At 43.8% G+C, this 18,488-nt stretch overlaps 1 protein-coding gene and 1 long non-coding RNA gene across 7 annotated transcripts in view; one reads left to right on the forward strand and one right to left on the reverse strand.

Annotated features, from left to right (window-relative positions):
• Positions 1–272: 272 nt before the first annotated feature.
• LOC308577077 lies at positions 273–9,387 on the reverse strand. Its single transcript, XR_014003415.1, has 2 exons — positions 8,829–9,387; positions 273–540 (listed from the first exon to the last, which is right to left on the reverse strand). It is a non-coding gene; the product is annotated as an uncharacterized lncRNA (long non-coding RNA).
• The window catches only part of RFX3 (regulatory factor X3), a 113,505-nt gene continuing 103,145 nt past the window's right edge, over positions 8,129–18,488 (forward strand). For 2 of the 6 annotated variants that reach the window (XM_081176369.1, XM_081176372.1), the window contains exon 1: positions 8,129–8,430. The gene's annotated coding sequence lies outside the window, so the exon portion shown is untranslated. The remainder of the gene's footprint in view (positions 8,431–18,488) is intronic. The other 4 variants (XM_081176371.1, XM_081176367.1, XM_081176370.1 and 1 more) reach the window with 4 other exon arrangements.

Raw genomic sequence — 18,488 nt, forward strand, 5'->3', positions numbered from 1 at the left:
TTAATCAAATGGGCCAACATCAGATATTATTTAAAAATCTTTTGATTAAACTCTCTTTTTTGCATTTATTTTATCACGGAATATGACACTATATGTCAGAGAATATTCAACAGGATAATGTTGATTTTTTTTGTATCATTATATTAAAACATACAGGAGAACAGTATGTTTGCTTCATATCAGGCAAAATAAAATAAATCTGGGGCAATCCATTATTTCCCAAGGAGACGCAGAAATGAATGAAGAAGAAAGAAGAAAACCTGAAGCAACGAACTTTCTGCAACCAGTTTAATGGCCAGAATTGCTTCAGAACTGAAATGGTAGATGTTGGTTCTGCCAGTAGCTACTCTTACAGGATGCCAGGGGAAAGTACAACAGCAGCTCTGAAAACTATTCCAGCACCAAACTTCCCATCTGTCTGGAAACAGATTATTTAGTACTTCTTTCTGCTGCAGACAGACCGACCCTGTCCTTTCCCAACAGCATATTGGCAGATTCTGCAGCTCTGCTACATCAGGAATTGAAAAGACAGTCCTTTTGCTAGAGAGAAAAGGAAAAAAAGAGTCAGAAAATTGACAATGCAACCTGCCCTGGAACTGATTGTGATGAGCGTAGGAAGAAAAGAGGTCCATCAAGACCCAAAGTCAGAATTTGTTAAGAACAATAGAAGAGAAATGTGGAGAACAGGAGACCCCAACAAGAGCTGGGTGAGCGGCTTAAGGATTTTAAGAAGAAAGACGGAGGCACAGGAACCAAAAGGAAGGTCAAAAGAAGCGAGTTCTCCAAAGTGCCAGCTATTAATGTTTATTGTAGCTCTACATGTTTCAGAACTGAAGTTTCTTCTTGAGGAGCGACCCAAGACTTTCCAAAGGAGCTGACACAAATGCTGCTGCCTTTCTGGCAAAGGAAGTCTTCCATATGGTGCCAGATACACAGCAACATTCAGTTCCAAAACGTGTTGAGCTACAATAAACATTAATAGCTGGCACTTTGGAGAACCACTTTCTCCTTTTCTTTTTCATTATTTTTGTACTAAGGCTTTCCCTCCTGGTGATGTTGTTTCACATGCAAGTTTTTCTCACCCTGGCAGAACTAAATCACAACAAATGGCATTTTTATTATTCCTGGCCACTCTGCTTTGCCTGTACTAATTTCTAGGAAAATACATTCTGGGGACTGTTTTCTGTACCCATCTTTATTTTTCTCACTGAATACTAGGTTTGGTGTCACGAAGAGTTACGTGCAGGGCTGGTGTTTTCTCTCTCTTTTTTCCCCCAAACCCTGACAGGCATGTTTAATAATTAACCTCACTTAAAATCTTTTGGCAGGAACTACTATTTTACATCAAATCTTTATTATTCACATTAGCACTGCTTGTCTTACATCAATCTTCAGCTGAAATGAGAGTTCTTTCTTTAAAGGTTATTTTTTCTAGGTGAAGAATGATATCACATTTTAAAACGAAGACTATAATTATGGTGTCATGTATCAGCAATGACAAATAAGGCAACCCCGAATTGAAAATCAAACACCTTGAACTGAAATATAAATGTTATCTTGTAATTTCAGTGCCCAATCAGTGTAGTGAGCCCAAGCCTCTTTGGCTGATTTGACGCCCCACTATTATAAACCAGAAGTCCAAAGTTCAAAGCTCCTTCAGCAGTTTTAAATCAGATATATAATGCATTTTATTTCTGTAGAATTGAACACAATTTTTAAAAAAGTAATTGTATTTATTACTTTTAAAAATGTGTTCAATTATACAGGAGAAATTGCACTGCATATCTGAAATAAAATAATGCTTTCCTGTTTTTAAAGTTGTTATGCAGCCAGATTCATACACTAGTTAAGATGCAAATCGTGGATTTTAAATTAATTTACACCCCAGACCTAAATATCTGCACTGGCATATTATCTTCCTGTAGGAGTGCCAGCAGAGTGTCCTCACAATGCTACTACACCAACAGCATGTTCTGTGATGTTTTAAAATGACTCACTAAATCGCTTATTGCATCTGACATTAAATGCTGTGGGCACTTGTGGCTCCCAAGACAAACAGAATCAGGAAGCAGAGTCACAGGACAAATTATCTCTGCAGTTAGGGACAGCGCAGGAAAGGACTCAAGACACCAACAGTGGCCCATAATGAAGCCAGACTCTGATGCCAGTGCAGATGGTGTGGATCAGTCTCATGCTGGCACCCATCTGAGATCAAGCCTGGTGAAGCAGATATTTTTCACACAAGGAGGAGATCTAGTGCTACTGAATCACTGGTCTTCCTCAGTTAGCTGGGAGCAGAATTCACAAAAATTGTTGTTGGCATCCGTCTGTCCTGAGAAACAATGGAGTCAAACCACTGCATTACCAGCACCGAAGTGACTTCCCCAAGGCACCAGTCTGGGTGGTGGGTCTCGAGGTTCTGGGCTGCCCAGACCATAGCTGCCAACTTACGGATTTGAAAATAAGGGACCAGCAGCCTCGAAAATAAGGGATTTTCTGGGCACAGGTATGTTCAACTTCTGAGCCCCTCTGAGCCAAAGGCAGAAAGCCCAGTCAGCAGCCAAACGAAGCCTCAAGCGGTGGTTCCCACAGCGCAGCAACCCGACAAAGGGGATGCAGCAAGGAAAACCAGCGTCACCTCTCCGCTGGGAAGCGCTGAGCAAAGGCGAGTCCCCAGGCAACGCGGCTGATTTGATTGGCACAAGGCATGCAAGCTCCACCCCCCAGTCGTTCTTAGACTCCTTATTGGGTGAGCAACGCAGCCAAGCAACACAGTTGGAGCCTCCCTCCTCCCTGGCTGGTAGGCAGGGAGGGAGAGGAGCTGCTTCCTTTGAAACCCGGGAAATTTAAGGGACATCATCAATAAGGGACAGCAGCAGGACACGGCGCTGGGATAAGGGGGTTTCCCGCCAAATAAGGGACAGTTGACAGCTATGGCCCAGACCACCTCACTGATGTGATCCCAAGGAAAGCAGAGCAAGACCTTTGGGCACCAGCTTGGCTGCAGTTGCTGGAATGAAGTGTACAAGGTGCCACCCAACCGGCTTAGGGACTCCGCTCCACATGTGTGTATCGTTTTCTTCTCCTGAAGATATCTTCCAAGGCAGCAGATGTTTCCAATCAGCATTTTCCTTCTCCTAGATGGGCTTCCTACCCAGATTGATGAGCCTTATCTGCCCCTCACTTCCCTCTGCGGCATGTGCAGAAACCTCCTTTTTGACTGTTGGACCCACTCTTGGTCTCATCTGCTCCATCGGCCAAAGTCTGTGTTTGCCTGCAATGGAAGCCCCTAACTCAATCAGGATTTGAGATCCATCGGCTCCCCTCACCTGGTTTAGCTGGCCAGTCAAAGTCGTTCCTGGGATGTGGCCGCTGTTGCATGCTGACAGCTTCTAGGAGCCACAGGTGAGAGTTGAGTGCAGGGTGGGGACCAAAGGTGGACAAACTACCACTGAAGGAGCACGATGTATCCCCCACAAGGTATTACCCCTCCCCTAACACTCCATAATGTATTAGATTTAAGACAGGGTGGTATCCACCAGAATAATTCTGCGATGCCCGACAGAAATATACATTTTTAAAAATAATATGCTAAAATCTCCCGTCCTCTGAGTAGAGTTCACTTTCAGTTCTACCCAGTTATTTGTCTGCTTGATCAGTTTGTGTGGTTACCAGAATGGCCCATCTTTTAGAGACAATATTGCTGTCTTTTCCTTTCGTCTTCCCTGAGCCGAGTGGCCATATTTTTAAGTGGCAGGAAAACTGACTTGTTTCTTTGTTAACTGTGCTTCATGGGATATACTTTTCTGCTTTTTAAAGCCACCAACTTTTTTTTTTACCATAACACAAAACACACCTACAGTAAAGAACACATATGGCAATATTACACTTCACTTCTCAGGCCAGTCCCTAACAATGCGGTCTGAGTTTTAAAGGTTTGATCCTGTGTCTATATTTATTTGCATCCCATAAGTGAAACCAATTTACTTACATTTTCTAATTTCCCTGGATTTGCTAACTATGCTTTTCATTTCCCAAGTCTTATAATGTCAGATACAGGATAAGGCTTCAAATACTACTTTAAAGGCAGGAGAAAAAGGAAACCTCAGTAAGGTAAAGGACCCCTGTACAGTTAAGTCCAGTGAAAGGTGACTATGGGGTTGAGGTGTTCATCTCCCTTCAGGCTGAGATGTCCACAGACAGCTGCCCAGGTCATGTGGCCACCATGACTAAACCACTTCTGGCACAACGGGACACCATGATGGAAACCAGAGTGCACGGAAACGCCGTTTACCTTCCCGCCACAGAATACAGTGGTATCTCGGGTTACAGACGCTTCAGGTTACAGACTCTGCTAACCAAGAAATATTCCCTCGGGTTAAGAACTTTGCTTCAGGATGAGAACAGAAATTGTGCTCCAGCGTCACGGCAGCAGCAGGAGGCCCCATTAGCTAAAGTGGTGCTTCAGGTTAAGAACAGTTTCAGGTTAAGCACGGACCTCCAGAACGAATTAAGTACTTAACCCGAGGTACCACTGTGTGTGTGTATGTGTGTATACACACACACACACACAAAAATTCCTATAATTTCCAAAATAAATTTTATTTTGTAAAAGCAGTGTGTATTATCTGAGAAAAGGTTTAACTGTAACATTCAAGCGATCATGAAATTATCGCCTGCCCTCTTAATTTCAAGAGTTAATTGTATGCACTGCTAGAAATTATAACATTTTAAAATTAAAGCTTTTATCTCAATTTCTGTCTGCTTTGCTGAAACTACAAACATGAAATTGTTCTTAAAATTTAAATATTTCCTTCCCTAGCTACTTGCCTCAAAAGTTGAAGAGAACCACAAAATTGGAAGGAAAATATAGTTATATCCCGTTAGCCCTGCTAACCCATAAGCCCTGTTATACCCATTTAAATTAATGGACATGACTAACTTTGGTCCATTAACTTAGATACAACCCTTAATGCTTAAATTCCCTTTATGGTCATGTATTTCCTGTATTGCTGCATTGATACTAATTATATGAAAGGCTTCTTTTTGCAGTTAAGGGTTTGCACTCAGGTTTACTGAAATGATGAAATAACTTCTTAGCTAAGAGCTACAGCAAGAGAACAACTGGATTAAGTTGTAGAGCACCTGCATGAAGGCTCAAATCCCAGGTAAGGCAGGAAACCTGGAGAGTGAACAACCCTGAGCTAAATGGAAAAATGGTCTGACACTGTATAAGACCTATGTACATTTTTTTTGAGACCCAGGCACACCTTCCAGGCTTTAAGTACACATTCATTTCCACAGGTGAAATGTCCATTTCCTTGACAATCTGGTGTGTATTTAATATTCTGCAACTCCTATTGGGTCACAGAGGATCACACATGATATATTTGGTTAGGTGTGATGACGTGGATAATAGGTTGCATATGTATGCACCAACAATATGCAAAAATAGATTAAAAGACAACGGCAATTCAACTGAAAAAGGACAGGTAGAATCAGAAACTTAGTGGGGAAAACGGCAAAAATATACATATATCCTCATAATTTCAGGAAAAATCTGGGGGGTAGGAGTGGGGCAGAATCACTGCTGTTTCCTGAAGGCAACATCTGTGCGCCACGTGGAGTGCTGTCCCCATGCAGCTGGTGCTGATTTTCCCAGGCAGAGGAGGCCAGCTCAGCTCTAGGCAGACACTTCTTGGGAGCCTCAGAGTCTGCTTATCTAGTTTTATGCAATGCAAAGGGAAACGCTCCCCCCCCCCACTGCCTTCGTTTTTGCTATTGGGGAGTGATGTCCGAGCTGTAAGGGCCAAGGAGATCTAGTGGGAAATCAACAAATGGGCAGATGTCTAGATTGCGTTTTTAGAGGGGAACAGGAATTGAGTCAGGTGAGAAGATTGGAGCACAGTATAAAATCAAGGCATCAATAATGCCCCTGTTTACAACTTCTTTATTAAAGAGCTACTCCAGCTTGCTTTCTTTTTTGAGGACTGTATATTGTAGGAGTATCCAACCGAGGCGAGAAAATTCTGCCAAATTCCAAGCAAGTCCTGTCTCCATTCCTGCAGTTTGGTTAGGACACCAGACTGGTTCCTTATAGACATGCTGCACTGTGGAGACTTCTACAGACATGGCGGTTTCTCTTTTTGCATGGCAGAATGAGTTTTGTTTTAGAGGTGTCTATGTGCCACTTCAGCAGAAAGATGCTCGGGTCTCCTTACACATTAACGCAAACCTCTACTGTGTAACCCAATGGCCAAGGGTCTTGGCTGGGCTTCTTCTCAGGTGTTTGCCACACAATATCACACCCTCGGAGTCCAAGTTTTCAGATCCGGAACAGCTCCCCACTTGGGGACCTCCACCCACAATCAAAAGGAAACACAGTGGGGCCTTGGTTCTTGAACTTGATCTGTTCTGGGAGTCTGTTCGACTCCCAAAACCATTCGAAAACCAAGACGCAGCTTCCAATTGGCTGCAGGAGCTTCCCGCACTCAAGAGGAAGCCGTGTCGGACGTTCGGCTTCCGAAAAACGTTTGGAAACTCACTTCCGGGGTTGCGGCATTTGGGAGCCAATTTGTTCAGCAACTAAGCCATTGGGGAACCAAGGTACTGCTGTCCTGCTGACCATGCCACCCCCCTGGGGGGTTTTTGCTGGGGCCTTTTGCGGGAGGGGGCCCTTTGCCAGGGCCACAGGAGGAAGCTCATGGGGGGCTGCAAGGGCTCCTCTGGGCCTGGGAAAAGACCCATTCTGGTCTGGCCAGGGAGGCTGGCAGGGGCAGCGGGGCCTATGAAAGCTGGGGCCCGTCTCCTGCCCCGGCTGCCTGAGGGGCATAGCTGTCAACCTTTCCTTTTTGTACAGGAAATTCCCTTATTCCAGTGCTGTTTCCCGCTGCTATCGTGGATTGTTAGATATCTCGTAGACTATCCCCGGGACAGGTGAGGCTGCTGATCCCTTATTTTCAAATCTGAAAGTTGACAGCTATGATCACAAGGCGCAGCCAGGATACGCTAAGGGGGCAGAACCTCCCTTAGTTAAGCAAATTTTATTTCCTGGATGGCAGCTGCCTCTCTTGGCTACGCCCATGCATCTGATATTGGAACATCTGGTTCTTCCTGCCTAAGCGCACAACCTTGCATTTGTCCCGTGGTATTATCCCATTATTTCGTGGTAGCCGAGCAGTTTTTGGTAACAGGAAGCCCCAAATTCAGACTGGAAACCTTCCATAGCTGTCAACCTTCCCCTTTTTTGCGGGAAATTCCCTTATTCCAGCGCCGTTTCCCGCGGCTATCCCGGATTGTTAGATATCTCGTAGACTGTCCCCGGGACAGGTGAGGCTGCTGATCCCTTATTTTCAAATCTGAAAGTTGACAGCTATGCCGAGGGGGGCCCTTCCCGAAGAGAACCCTTCTTCACTGCAGATCCCAGAGACCTCTCTCCGCCGGGGACCCTCCTCTCTTGCCCCCTCCCCATGGCGGGGCCCCAGAGGCCTCTCACTAAGTTCCTCCGAAGGGGGGGCCTCTTGCCATGGGGGGGGGGAGAGGGGATAAGGCTGCTCTCCTCCTCCCCCCGCCAGGCCGGCCTTCTTCCTTCAGAGGGAAGAGCCAGGCGCCCCCTCCGCCCCACCTGGAAGGGGCTCCGTCCCCTCCCCTCCCCCCCCCAGGGAGCGCGCGCGGACGGAGCGGCGAGGCGCGAACTTGGCGCTTCTCCTCCTCCTGCCGGCCGGGCGCCTCCCGCCTCAGCCGCCGCACATCCGGGCCCCGCCGCCGCCCTGGCCTCGCTCAGCCTCCTCCCGAGCCCCCCTGGGCCGGAAGTGACGACGGCCAGGTTTCCCCCACGCGGGAGGGAGCGAGGAGTCGCGTGCCCCTCCCTGCTCGCGCGCTCGGAGAGGGAGGGGGGAAGAGTGTGGGGCGTCCGCGCGCGCTGAGGAGAAGGCGGCCGGGCGGACCGAGTGTGCCAAGCGCCGCGCGGGCCAACGATCTCCCGTCGGGTGCTGACTCGCGCATGCGCGGTGATGCGTCAGCCGAACCCCCTCCCCCGCGCGCGTCTCTGGCCCGGGAGTGGGCGGCGGGCTGTCCGTCAAGGTCCTGGCGCCGCCCCTTCCGGCGCGCGAGGCTGGGCCGGCGCCTGCTGGTCTCCTCCCTCTCTGTGTCTCTCTCCCTTTTGTGAGTTATAGCAACGGTTGCCTTGAGAGCCAGGCGCCATAGTCACCGTAGTCCTGGCGACTGTTACCCACCAACAACAACGGCTCCGCTCCGACTCCGCCGCCGCCGCCGCCTCCTCCTCCTCCCGCCGCGGCTCCTCCTCACCCCCGTCCTCCTCCTCCTCCTCCTCGCCCCGCGGCGCCTCAGCCTCGCCCACCACCACCGCCACCACCACCACAGCCAGCGGCCACAGCAGCGGCGGCGCCCCGGCAGCCCCCCTCAGCCCAGGTGAATATGCCGCTCGCGCCCCCCTCCCTCGTCCCCCTCCCTTTCCCGGCCTGGCTCTGCCCGGGGAGGGGGGGGGGGAGCGAAGGCCGGCTGCCCCGCGAGAGCGACGCGCGCGTGGAAGAGAAATCCCCGCGGCGCCCCCCCCCCGCCCGGCCTGCTTGGCGTCCTCCTCGCGGCGGCGCCCCCTCCCCCCGCCGAGGAGTTTGGAGGGGGGAAGGGAGGGGGCGCCGGGAGGGTGATCAGAGCTTTTTGTTTGCTTCGACCTGCCGGTTTGGTGTGGGGGGTTTTTTTGGGTGGGGGAGTAAGGTCACAAACTAAACAACTCTGCGTGGGGTTTGCAAATAATAATAATAATAATCATTGGCGGCAATGCAGAAATAACCCCTTTTGGTACTTGCCTGCTGTTTGCCCTGCCGAGATCCTCGGGAGCTGCTGCGATGGTGGTGTCGCGGGGGGAGTCAGGTGCAGCGGCGGGCGGTCCGCATCTCCCTCCGGGTCTCGCTGCGCTCTCGCTTCGGATTCAGCAGCCCAGATCCCCCTCTCTCTCGGAACTCGCGTGCGGGCCTCGGGCTCCCGTCGGGGTTGCGAGGCTCTGGGTGAACTTTTCTCTCCTGATCCTCCTCCTCCTCCCCTCGCTGCCTCTTTAACCTCTTCTGGGCTTTGGGGGGAGCAGGTTGCTCTTGTGCCTTGGTCATTGGCATGCAAACAACCCTCCTTGTGCTGCAAATCACTCTCCTGCTTTAAACACCTCGCTACATAAACACAGGTTTAGTGGGAGAAATCTTGCAGAAATTCAGTTTTTGCATGCTCGAGTTTTAATCCAAATTGACTGCCTGTGCGTAACTTGGCTATACTGTAGCTTGCCCACCTGGAGTGTGCCTGTGGCTGGTAGAGAATCTGCATTTTATGTTTTATTAACTGGTGCTTTGGGATTAGAGGGCACTCACGTAAAGAAATTAAATTTCATTTTATTTATGAGACTTATTAAACATGGGCATGAATTAAATGGGGGGGGGGACATGTACCTAGAAATTTTATTTATTAATTGATGTAGTTTTTAGTGGTATCTTACTGTTTTTACTTGCGACTTTTTAATCCCCCCCAAATTGTGAAACTGATCAACCATAAAGAATTATGAATCTTCTGAACTTGAAATATCTGTGCATTTAATCATTTTCTTGTTGTTAGTTAAGATCTGCAGATTAGTACTTAGAGCATATGGTAATCACTTTTTCTTTCTGGACAAAAGGTAACATTTGTGATGCCTCTTCCTCAGTGGGACTGCTTGTTGATGTTCAGTTACTTTGCACCTGACCCCACTCCCTTTTAATATAGCCCCACATCACCTTTCAATGAGTAATGCTAGTCATTGGAGTCAATATATTATTTAGACTATAAGCGTCTGTACCTGCGTGTATGCTCAATTTAACTCAGTTAAATAGGACTTACTTCTGTGTAAACATGCATAGGATTGATCTGCATGGATACTAATGACATGAAAAGTCTTGTTACTTCACTGCTTTTAATTATTATGATTTTTGGAGAAGTGCTAATGTTTCCTAACCGGAGTCCTGTAAATTTTGTTGATTATTTATAAAGAAGCCTAATTTAATTGTTAATAATTGTTATTTCTCACATTTGTGAAACCTGCATGGAACTGGTTGTTGTTTGTAGCAGTGCCAACAGAAAGATATTGATTTATTTGACAGAGCAACCCCTGAAGAATGTGGCAGTGTCTATTATTCCTTGAATTGTCAAGTGCAGAGCAGATTAGGTTAGATAATTGATGCTTTGGTAAAGCTGGGACTATTTTCTGAATTGAGATTTGTGTGCCACATAGTTTTATTCCATAAACATATCTTACACCTTCTATACTAAAGGTACATAATAATTCAATGAAATTGAACAGGAGAAGCAATACATCATTCTCCTATTACACATTAATATGTGAATATTGAATACAATTATTTTGTTTGTTAAGAAGATACAGCCACTTCAGAATATAGTTTACCTGTTTATAGTCTTTTAGGGTGACAGTGATTTTCTTCATTCCTCCTATTGGTTGCATCCACCTGTTGTCTTATTTTAGATGTTTATAGCTAGGAAACGGATCTGATGATTGTCTTCTCTCTAGCACATTTAATACAACAGTGCAGTCAGTCCTTGATCAGCGAGATTAGTCTAGCAAAGGCAGAAAGCAATAGGGTAGGATATTTGTCTAGTCTTGAAAGTTTAGTAAGATACCTTATGATCTGATAGTTCAAGGAGGGAACCCTTTCCCAACCCACTACAATTCCCCAACTAATCAGATTTGGGTTGTTTTTTGGGGGGAGGGGGAGGAATGGAATATTTGTGTCTTCTAATGACAGGTTCAGTAGCTATTCTTGTTACTGATACTTAGGTTCACAAATGTTGCTAAATTACTCTTAGCCATAGATAATTCCTGTGGTACCACTGCTAGGTATAAGATACCAGAATTGGTGCTCTGATACTTACCAAGTTGATCCCTAGGAGGCAGAGTAGATTTGTTTGCCTGCTCAAGACTCAAATCTATGGCATTGTGAATCAGAAATGCCCTTTCCTCCTATGATTTTTTTAGAAAGGGAACCTTCTTCCTTGACACCCCCCCCCCCCATGACCGGCATACCCCTGAGTGTGTATCAATTTTAATTTATTTATCTTGCGTATTTATAAAACAAATTAGTTTTTGTTCTTCCTGTGCTTCTTGAGATACTGTGTACAGTTTTTGTTCTATCCCAAGAGCTAAGGGCATTTCATGAGATGATAGTTCAAAAGACAAGCATCTGAACATATATTAAATCCATGTTTTTGTTCTTATTCCAATTTCCCAATTTCCTAACTAAAGAGAGCTGCAGCTTCCAACCAAATTTAGTACTCCCACCAATGGCCTACCTTTCCTTCCTTATCTGATGCTTGCACCTATTTGAGGGTATAAATACCCCCCTTTCCAAGAGAAGTGTAATGTTTACCCACTATTATAGCGAAGATCCATGTTTTTATTTACTGCCGTGTTTGTATACTACATGGTTGTGATATGGATGTCTACATATTATTAAGTAGAACTGAAAATGAAGGAGTGTCAGCACCCCCATTGTTCAGCCTGGACACTGAGGTCCAGCGCTGAAGGCCTTCTGGTGGTTCCCTCACTGCGGGAAGCCAAGTTACAGGGAACCAGGCAGAGGGCCTTCTCGGTAGTGGCACCCGCCCTGTGGAACACCCTCCCATCAGATGTCAAAGAGAAGAACAGCTACCAGACTTTTAGAAGACATCTGAAAGCAGCCCTGTTTAGGGAAGCTTTTAATGTTTAACAGACCACTGTATTTTAATATTTTGTTGGAAGCCTCCCAGAGTGGCTGAGGAAACCCAGCCAGATGAGCGGGGTATAAATAATAAATTATTAATATTATTATTAAACTGGGGAAACTCTTCTAGGGCTGCCTAGCCAATGTTCAGTTACTAGGAACTGCACATAAGGGTGCATTTGTATTGTCTCACATGTAGGCATATCCCCTACCCCCTCTTACATATATATTATACATACATGCACACAAGTACATTCACTCTCTTTTGTACCCTTTATCATGTATGTACATCTGACATGCAAACAGTTCTTGCCCTTTCTTTAGCATCACGTAGCACCTGATTTGCGCATACAGTTAACACTGTATTCAAGTAATCCTTGGCTTGCTGTGGAATTTTGTGGAGGGGAGCAGCATCACTTCCCCCTTGGTTCAGCTTGAATGGAGAAGGCTGACAGAAAGTGGGTAGTTTACGGAAGTGCCTCACACTAAAGAGGGACCACTGCATCCATATGGGTCACCAGCTGTAACTTCAAACCTTGGGGGGGAACAGTTGAATCTTGCTTACTCAGAGAGTGATTGCTCTTCCCATGTAAGGAATACTCAACGTTTCCCTCAAACCTCAGTTCTGCAACTACTGGTTAGGCCTTCACTTGGGTGGAAGGGGTCTGTGTGTGTGTACGTGCGTGCATGTGTGCAGCAGCAGCAGCAAAAAGTTGCTTCTCCTTTGTGTAGGCCAAGGTCATTGATCTTCCCATATCTTGTTAGCCTCTTCTTAGCTCTTCACCTGTGCTGGAGCCTGCTGGAAGTGATACAGTCCCCTTCCACAGGATACAAAATAGCTACTCCAATACACATTGTAATTATGATTTGGGTCTTGGTTGTCACCATCTACAAGAAGGAAGCTGCTGTAGGGGTGGTGGACTTGTAGCTCTGCCATTATTGGACTCCAGCTGCCTTCAGGCCCAGTCTGTGGCAGTAGCTAGGAATGCTGAGTGGTGGAGTCCAGTTAGTAGTATCTGTTGGGCCAGTGAAGTGGAAGACATTTCTCCTGGCTTCCTATACCGTTTTCACTTGCTCCTTTTCCTGGAAGCCTAATGGAGATAAGTTCCTGCGGCATGTAGACCTGTCCTGTGGTGTGGAAGAAAGAGTCATAAAACAACTGTGGGATGGGAATGCACCATGGGACATCTGCAATAGGACATTATAAGTGGGGTCTGGTTTTTATGGGACAGTCACTTCTGAATAATTTAAGAGACAAGTCATACATTCATTGCAGGAATGTGGCAGCCCTTGTGTAAGCCGCTTAAAATCACTTTTATGATTTAAATAAATAATTTTGATGAAATAATAATATTCATTAGATTATCATTCTGAAAAGAAATAGGATAAACTATACTTTGAGCATTTCAAAAATAAAAATGTCCAACTTAGAAATCTCCAAGAGGATTGTTTAAGCTGTCCAAGTATCTTGCTCCATCGTTGAATAGTTTTTGATGTTTTTCTCCAGACACCTAACTTAAATTTATCTTGCTGTAGTCTTGTTATTTCTTTGTTAATGTTTATATTGTGAATGTGCTATTTGTGAGATCATGCAGCAAGTTGCAGGTACATTTCTGATATGATCATGGTGTCTGTAAAGAAACCCTTTAGCATAATTGGGGAGTGGCACTATTTAAAACTCTGTTCTAGGGGTGAGAAATGCTCTGTGTGCAGTTGCATACATCAGGGGTGTAGTATTTTGTCTTTATGGACGAGAATGGAAAATCCCTCTCTGTGTGAAGCTCTGTACCACTGCCATGATGCATACAGGTACATTGGACCACAGATTGGGTACTGATCTCTCATAAGTGAGTTTGATTTCTGGGAGCTGCTCGTTTGGGCAGGAAAAAGAATGTTAGTAGGCATTTTAGGCCTTCTTGTTGAGAAACTATATGGACATTTAATGCTTGATTATGCTGATTCTGTTATTGCCCACCCCCACCCCCATTTCTTTTGCAAGTACTATTTAACACATTGTTTTCTACTTACTTTTAAAAAATTGTTCCCGTATATTCATTATACTTTTGTATATTCCTAATGACTTATCCAGCAGAATAGCAGATGTTATGCTAGCCGGTCCTGACAAGAACAGTTGGTATTTTTAAAAATACGTGCAGCCTAGAGTACATAGCTGAAAAAGTGTGATTAAGGATGGATTTAAATTCATCTGGTGTTATAACCTCATTAAAACTTTGGATTTTAGGCACTGGTGCTCTCTTCATGTTCACAATATTTTAAATGGATTTTTCCATGTGATATAAATAAAAAGCAAGGTAGGAGTCTTAAAAGCCTGATCCTAAAGATTTGTTGTAAATTGGAGCATAGGATAGACTAATACTTAATTGTTCCAGCACCACCCAACTAATGTATAACTGGCTTGCAGAACTGCATACTCAAGCACTAAAGTAAGAATATTCTCCTAGAATTTGCTGTTTTTAAATTATCTTTTACTTGACAATGATTATGAGAGAAAGTTTACATTATTATCCTATCTGCTATGTCTTTGGATTCACATGACCACTTAATTCTAGAACACTGCTATTTTGTGAAGTCAATACAGTCTAGTGAATAACTGACATGTATTAATGTGAAAAGCCAATGCAAGTTGTGCATGCATACATTTTAAAGTTTGCTGAGCTTACATTGGGTTGAACATGCATCAGATCTATGGTAGAAAAAGTTACTTGCTTTGTCACCTAAGATGAGTAGGAATTTTCTGCATGTTGGGGTGCTTTTGTAAATTAGAGGTTTCCCCCCAAAATTTATATTTTTTCACAGGCTTTGGAGGGAATATGATCATTATGCTTGTTGTTGGTTTCTGTGTGTTTTAGATAATTCTCTTTTTGTTAAATGTGATAGGGTTTTTAAATTGTATATGTTAGTTGCCTAGAGACATTTTGTATTGGGTAACAAATCAGTTATACAGTAATTAGTAATAAGAGATAAATTTTCTCCATCAGTGGTCAACCAACATTCCCAAGGCAGTTTACAAAATCTTCCTCTTAACCACCTCCTACAGCTCTCAGTGTGCATCAGATATTTTGCATGAGTATGTTTGCGTATAGTAAATGTAAGTGTATTTGTGGGCTATGACTTGCGAAGCTAGTGAAATGATTGACAAGGTATGTGGCTCTCGGCTAAAGATGGCTAAAAGTCACCTTGAGCCTCGGAAAAAAGTCGTCATGTAAATGCCAAGTTATACATTTTCAAAAAGGATTAACAGTGTGATTGAATTACCGGAAATGTTAGCGTTTCGTTAAATACAAGGTGCTACTCAAAAAGGTAGAATAAAATAGAATAATATTGTATAACTCGTTATAGGTCAGGGAGAGGCATCAAACAGCACCCTACCATTATGAAACCTTAAGGTAACCACTTTAAATAAAGATGATTCGTCTTAGTCACATTAAATTTGGCATAAATAGTCTATGTGGTGGACTTTATAAGGTTCAAAAAATCTTTTGAAACTGTTCATGATGCAACAGTTTAATGTTTATCATCTGAAGTGCTGCCCTGTTTATCATTTTTTTGCTCCTGTAACGTGCCTTCTACCATTTCTACTGGATTAAATAGTATAAATAAATAAATAAATCTAGAAAATTGAAGGGATTTTAACTTTCCTTGTTTGATGAAACAGTCATGGTCATTATAATCCAACATTGTACAAATCTGGAGCAGATATGGGAGGGTGGAAGGGGAAGTACTGTTGTGCTGGCAGAGGTCTATTCTGCTTGTGCAAGGATGCTGCTGGAATACAACCTGTGTTCATAACAATATGATATTTTAGTTAAGACTCGAATTTCAGTTTTAAATCAACCAATTAAGTAAATGCAAGGTATACTGCTACATATGCTTAGGGCCAGATTGACTCTTCTTGAGTAAAATCTGTTCTCAAAAGAACACTGACTGCCACCATACTGAGGAGGTGTAAAGCTAATGAAACTAGGAGGATGTCGAAAGAGGGGGAGTGAGTGGGATTGTATGTGTGCAACAGATTGATTGTGAAGTACTCGGCTCTACGTGTGGGGATTGTGCTAAGTGCCTGTAGGAGGTTGGACTGACAATGAATGGACTCAAACAAGTCCAAGAGATCTTGATAGCTAAATAAAGATACCAACTTGGTCTTCATCTAGTAAATGATGATGGTGATGATGATAATAATTATTATAATACTTTATTTTTTGTACCCCACCCATCTAGCTGGGTTCCTTTAGCCACTCTGAGTAGCTTCCAACAGGGTATACATTGCATGTTAATTTGGGCTGCAGTTTATATACATACTTGCCTTCTGAGTAGACATGTCGGAGAGAGTGAGTGTGCCATGGCTAAACACAGAACTGAACTGCCATTGTCTGAATAATCACTTTTGGTAGTTCATTGTTAGACCTACCCCTTCCTGCTCCCTGCTTCTTCTTCTTCTTTTAAAAAACAAACAAACAATAGAGTTATGGACTCAAAATCAGAAGAGGTAAGAAAGTTAAAAATTTAATCATGCACCAAAAGAAGGAAAAAGAGAAAGAAAGAAATTATTATTTTACATGCCTAATCTTAACTTCTGCAACATGTAAAGAGTAAACACACCTATTGTGCTTGCTTACAGTTTAGCTTCCCTGCATACATGTTCTGCCTTGGACTTCCATCCTAAATTGTTTTTCTCTGCAGTTGGCGCACGTAAAAGGAGCCAGTGCTATATCTGTGCTTAATATCCTTTTAAATTCTAAATTCTGATTATTGTAACTTCTTTCCTAGATACAGAACACAGTTCTATCAATGTTTAACAACAAATTGTTTTGCTGTATAAATTCCAAATTTTAATTTTGACAGCCAGTCCCTTGCAAACCTTATTTTAGTCTCCCAGATGCAACTTTGTACATGTTTACCTACAAGTTAAACCAGCAAAGTGATTAACTTATATACTCTTATCAAAACATCAAACTTGTTATGCTTATAAATTCTAAGAATTTATTTATTTTAAACTGAGCCAACTTGTTACAAAGTCCAGTCCTGTGCATGTTTGGTATGACATCTGCAGAATCATAACCTAAGGACGTGACCCCTTCTGGAAGGGTCCCCCACTTGACTTTGATGTCCACCAAGTGGCCCACATCCCATCTCTAATGTTCCTAAACTTTAAGGTAACTTGAATCATTATTCTACTTGGTAAGTTCTAAGCTTTGGAAGGATCATGCGTAAAAACATACTAAGAGCAGGTCACCTTTGCCAAACTATCAGTGTCAGCAGCTGAAATTTAGTAAAAGTTTTAATGAATTCTCAGGCTGTTATATAACACCTCTCAATTTTGATATTTGCTGTGGTTTTCATTCCCTTTTCAATCTGCCACCAGAGGGTCAACATTTCACAATGTTACTTTAGAAACTCAAAATAAGGCTGGTAAGATTCACCTGTTCCACTCTTAACTTTTGTGGAATCATGAAAGTATAAAGTCTACTATTCTAGAACTATCTGTGACTGAATTTGAATGTCTTGGAAGTTATATAGGCTGTTTGTGCTGCTTTTCCTGGAAATCTTACAATTCCTGTAGTCTGCTACCATAGACTTGATCTTTAAAAGTTCTCAATTGCTGTAGAGTTGCAGTATTTGATTACAGTCACAAGTGAGTTCTTCTGGTTCATCATTAGGAAGTGAAAATTGAATTGTGTGAACTGGGAGAAGTAATTCTGAAGAGGGAAATTATATATACATGTGTCTGAGTTAAAACACGGGAGGCTAGAACTATTTAGATCACTGCTTTGTGGTGGAACAGAGTGAATGTTAGCCTCCCTCCCTGCCAAAATACAATGAAATATTCTAGATTGCGCGTGAGGGAAAGCTTGTGTGGTATAGAAATAACATGGGAAATTAGGGTTCAGATCCTCACTCAGCTATGAAGCTCACTGGGTGACATTAGGTCATTCATTGTCTCTTAGCCTAATCTACTTCACAGGGTTATGAGGATTAAATGGGGAGGGGAAGAGAATCAAATATGTCCCCTTAGCTTCTTGAAGGAAAGGTGGATGAAATAAAAAAATAAAAAAATAAAAATCCTAGTCCAAAATAGTTTGCTAATATAATACAAACACATTCACATATGGTTATAATCTCTGAAAATTTAAAACATGACCCTCATTGGCTTGGCTGAGCTATAATGATCTCTTCCCTTGTGTATCCAACTTCACCAAACCTTTCCTGGTTTGTTTAAACCACAGTTTCCTGTGAGGTCTGAACTGGGAAACTAGTTTAAAGGCTTTCAGAAAGGCAGGATACCAAACTGGGATCTTTTCCCCCTCCCTTGTCTCAGCTGGGATAGCTCAGCTGGTAGAGTAAGATACTCTTAATCTCAAGTGTCGTGGGTTCAAGCCCCAAGTTGCGCAAAAGATTACTGCATTGCAGGGGGGGAGGGTGAAGTAGATGACCCTTGTGGTCCCTTTCAGCTCTACAGTTCTATGATTTTATCACATCTTGTGTTCTAATAATTGTGGTATCTCCCGTTTCAAGTGTTTGCGTCCTGTGTGTGCGGAGAGGGCAAGGTGGAGGAATGAACCCGAAAGCCCAAGACCTGATTGCCTAGAGTAGGCGTGGGAGACCTCTGACCTTGGGGGCTACATGTGGTCCTCAGCTTCATTTTAAATGGTCCCCAGAGCTATCAGACTCCGGTTCCTTTCTCATCCTTGCATCCCTGTTGTGTTCTGAATTCCA

Source organism: Podarcis bocagei (genome assembly GCF_964188305.1).
Source record: "Podarcis bocagei genome assembly, chromosome: 17".
In the NCBI taxonomy this organism is placed as follows: domain Eukaryota; kingdom Metazoa; phylum Chordata; class Lepidosauria; order Squamata; family Lacertidae; genus Podarcis; species Podarcis bocagei.